Below are 4,757 nucleotides of genomic sequence, written 5' to 3' on the forward strand. Positions count from 1 at the left end.
GATCAATGAGTTTCTTACTTTTTTTCAGCCTTTTATTAAGTTTCAGTTAGGGTAATTTTTATCATAATATCTTTAAAGTCTCTGTTTTTTTCTTCTTTTTCAGTGCCTCATCTGCTAATAAGCCAATCCAGTGAAGTTTTAATTTCAGATATTACATTCTCAACTCTAGAAATTATTTTTATATCTGTCTGTTCTCTCCTTATGTTTGTTTTCCTTTAAATCCTTGAATACATTTATTATAGGTGTTTTAAAGTCCTTTTTCAGCTAACCCTATCATTTCTGTTATTTCCTGGTCTATTTTTATTGCCTACTTTTTCTCCTGGTTATTGGCACAATTCTTGCTTCTTTGCATATCAAGTATCTTTTTTTTTTTGGATGCTGGACTTTGTAAATGTCACTTTATTGAGCATCTGTATTTCATTTTCTCTATTTAAAAGCTGTCAGTTTTTGGCATCCAGTTAAGGTAGATGCAACCTGCTCAATCCTTTTGAGATTTTCATAAGAGGTATTTTTCCTTATTATTGATTCAGAGTTTATTATTACCTTTAGTTATGCAGTAATGCCTCTCTTAGGCATTGAAATTCTGCCATCACCCTATTTTCCCATTATAATTGACCATCAAATCTATTTATACTTCCATTTCTAACACCTGACTGGTTGCATATCACAAGATCTTACGCACAACCACAAATTTAACATATCATCCAGATATAGTGTTCCTCCAAATCACCTTTACTCTCCCGTCTTCTTGCCATTTGACACCATCTAACTCAAAATCCAGTTCTACTTCTGTGCAAAGCTCTAAGACTCAGGAGGCAGAGAAAGAATCCAGCGAGCAAAAGCACGTTCACTTTCCATGTCCTACTGTTCTTTTTTCTTTCCTATCTATCAGAGCCTACACTTTGTTTCCCCTCCCCAGGTCTGTCAAGGACATAGACCTGGTTGTGGCATAAGGAATTCTTAGCAGAGTTCTCATATATGTTTGTCTATAAGATTACTTAACTGAATGCTTGGCTAAGAAGGATTAGAATACATACCAAAACATCTTGATGGGGTGAACAAGAGGGAAATCTGCGGGTGCGCAACCATAGAGAAGATGCCCTAGTCCAGGGATGCAGGCAGCTGCATGTAGCTCAGACGCACTGGATTCCTGCAACCAGGGGTGAGAACTGCAGGGCAGCTGCAGGAACTTGAGTGCTGAGGATTAGGCTCCTGGGAGTTTTCCATTCCCTGCATTAGATTTGTTTTGTTTTGCAGAGGCAAACAAATAGCAGCATCTAAAACGCCAAGCTCTCTGAAATTTAGTCTTTTATAAGTAATCTTCTAAAGCGGCAGGATCTTTACTTTATAGACTGATACTCTACGCACATACCTTCAAACTTAGAACCTGATACAATATACGATATTAAATTTATACAATATGCAATATTGTACCAATGCAAGAGTGAATGAGAAACATGACAAGGATGCTTTTGAGCACATAGAGGTCATCTTGCTCTGAGTATTGTAGACAATATGGATCCAAGATGTAACAGTGACAGACATCAGGAGAAAGATTCATGCCTGTATATTAACACAAGAAGAGATTTCCAATAAAGACATCTCCAGCCCGTGATGATTCCTCTTTCATTTGGCCTCACTAATCCATCGTCACTGCTACATTTGTGTTTATGTAACCGCATTGGTATAAAAAATTCAGAGCAATATTAACTTTGACGTACAGATGGCTTTTCCTCGGAAGTCACCTTGGATGGTGTTTGGGGCATGACTGTCTTAACTGGAGAATATTTTGGTGTGGTATTTCTTGTGGGTTTTTTAAAGCATAATTCTCTAAGGTTCAATTTGTGAAGGGTTGGAAAAGCCTCTCTCAGAGTCAGAAATCATTTTAGAAGTACAGTAATTCCAATGCAGGAAATAAAGATGGATATCCTTATATTTCCAGTGAAAAATAAGGTACCTTCCCCAGAAAGGAAGGCAAACTTGGTCCTTACAGAGGGAGTCTCAGCTTTTATCCAAGGCTCTCTGTTTGGAGATCTGTCCTCTCATTTATTCAGTAATGACCTTGGAGTCTCTGGAGAGGAGAATGCTGGCCAGCCAGGGCCACAATCTGTGGAAACTGCATTCGCCAAGCCCCAGAACATCAAAGAACAATCAAATCCATCTGTAATACATGCTTTCTTAGAATGTGAAATATTCTTTCTGCAGGTGTCATTGAACATACTCCTCAGTCCCTAGTAAAAGTCCTCTAAGGATCCAAGAGAGATCAGCTGCCTGGCCCAATTTACCCATGAGCCACATGAAGGGGTATTAGAGACCCAAAACCTCCCCAGACCCCTCCCAGAAGAAGGCTCCTGTGACAAGGTGTCCTGCTCATTTCCTCCCCCTGAGCAAATTGCTAGGGGCTGTTGCCCTTTAAGGAAGCCGTCCTCAACCATAAACTTCCCCTGGGAGACAGCGGAGGAGCCAGAAACCGGGAAGCAAAGGATGCTGAGTACAAATTGCATTCGGAGGCAGGAGGGGGAGGGGAGCTCACCTGGGATTCCAGCTCCCAGCGACCAGCTCCACTGACCTTTGCTGTGCCCCCTTATTCTCTGCTGACCTTTTTTAGCTTTGCTCCTGTTACGCAGCAGTATACGTTGTATGGGGTGTGAGCTAACCCATCAATAACCAACGCATACCATCCCCCAAAGCTCCTTAGAATTTTTAAAAAGGAAGAAGACACAGGAGCAAGTTGGTGTTTAGTCACCTTCCTTATTTCCTCATGAAAAAATTAAGTTAGGAGCAGCTGCAGAGAATTCCTTCCATGAATTGCAAATAAACTCGGAGTCCACGTGAATGTATCTTCCCCAGCGCGAGGAACCCATCTGTTCACCTACCCCTGTGAAGGGCAGTTCTCCTGGGCCACCTATCTAGGGGACACAGGGGAGCAGGTGACCGTTGTCTTTGAGAGCAGAAAAACTCTGCAGGGAGAGAAAGGCAGGTTTCCAAACCCTTTATCTCTGTGGGCAGGCTGCTCAATTGCTACATCGAGTCTCCACTTTCAGGAAGAAGAAAACAGAAAAAAAATCTTATTTCTGGAAATCTAAAAGCTTGTACAAACTCATCTTAGAATTTGCTTCAAATTCCACAGGAGTTTCTAGCAGATTGGTGGGGAGGCAGACAATTGGACACTTAGGAAAAAAAAAAATTCTGCTCGGGCCCCCTGACTCCCAATAGCAGCAGTTCCCCCAATTTTAAATTTTAAACTTCTGGAGGAGAAAATGCTTTCTTTCAGCCCTAGAAACGCCACTGAGCACACCCACCTTGCATAGACTCCAAGACCATCACCAACACCACCCAAATAACTCGGTAGGGTAACTCGGAGGCTGGAGCCAAAGATGAGCTTCCTGTGTATTTTTAAAAATTAAATAAGCTGTATGAATTATTCATTTTTTACCCCCCACCAAAGAGTATGAATCTGATTATATTTTAAACATTATTACTTCCCCAATCCAATAATCAATTTTCTTCCACAAAGCTCTTTGCGATAACCTCAGTGGGAGAAAAGCTCTACTCTGAATCACTATCCCATTTATGATTATTCCTGCTATGTGGCGTGTTGCATGGATTGCCTTATAGCTATTTATGAGCTGGTGGTGCCTGAGAAACCACCCAGGAGACAGGAATAAAGCACCCCAGGCCCTGAACCCTCATTCATCTTGGTCAGACTAATGCTAGGAGACGAGATCGGTTCACCCTCTCTCTGACTATCTCGGGTGACCAAGGGGGCATAACTCAGAGAAACTGAATGCAAGCTTGTCAGGAGCTGGGCTGCTGAATTCAAATCTAATCTAAAAGCATCAAGGGTGGAAATGGCATTTATCTTAATCAATGCGAAAGGTTAATGTGCAGACGTGGTTAGCTCCATAGAAATGGGAAAGGACGTTTTGTTTTTCTTCCTGGCTTCTTTGCTATGAAAAAACATTTTTTTTTTATCTTCAGAAGCCAAGAAGAGATAATTAAAAAGCAAATGTCAGTCTGCTTCCAAAGCATCCATTTTCTGTTCCCAACCACATGCCTTTGCTCTTCCTGCAGTGTCCTTGGCAGGGGGACCGCCTGAGAGAGGGCAGGAGGAGATAATGCTGACTCAGAACTGGGCTGTGGTTGCCTGAACTGCATCCTCCCTCCCTGCTCCCATGAATCCTCACTGCCCATTCGCTGGGTCGGATGATGCCAGGTTACCCAGTACCAACCAAAGTGTGGGTGCCTAGCCCACCTTCTCTCTTTCTGCAGTTCCAAAGCAATTAAAAATACGCACACAAGCTTCTAGAAGGCAAAAGGCAGAGAGAATATCAAGCTGCTCTGATGGCTTGATTTGTGAGCCCAGAGCAGCCATGAGCAGGAGCATGGTTCCAGCATCTCCGTGGAAGGAAAAGAACTGCATGTGTCAGCTCTGTAGAAATATTGGAACAAAAGGGCTGAATGGCTGATCTGCAGTACGAACCCCCAGGAGGGACTTTTTTTTTCCACTTTCCTGCAGAGGATGTACATCAGAGGCAGCAGGCACGAGGAAAAGGGTGAGACGAGGTGTACAAGCTGGTCAGAGGTGGGGTGAGGACCCAGCCCAGCAGAGCTGTGTACGAAGTCAGCAGTCCTCCCTGTATCCAGGCAGCAGCATCTGCGAAACCGAGCTGTGGCTATTTATTGTTTCACTTTCCCACGTGAAAGTAATCCCTTATGTGGGTTTTTTTTTTAAATTATTAGTATAATGCTTATCA

The sequence above is a fragment of the Propithecus coquereli genome, unplaced genomic scaffold (assembly GCF_000956105.1).
Source record: "Propithecus coquereli isolate 6110/MARCELLA unplaced genomic scaffold, Pcoq_1.0 Scaffold79, whole genome shotgun sequence".
Taxonomy (NCBI): Eukaryota; Metazoa; Chordata; class Mammalia; order Primates; family Indriidae; genus Propithecus; species Propithecus coquereli.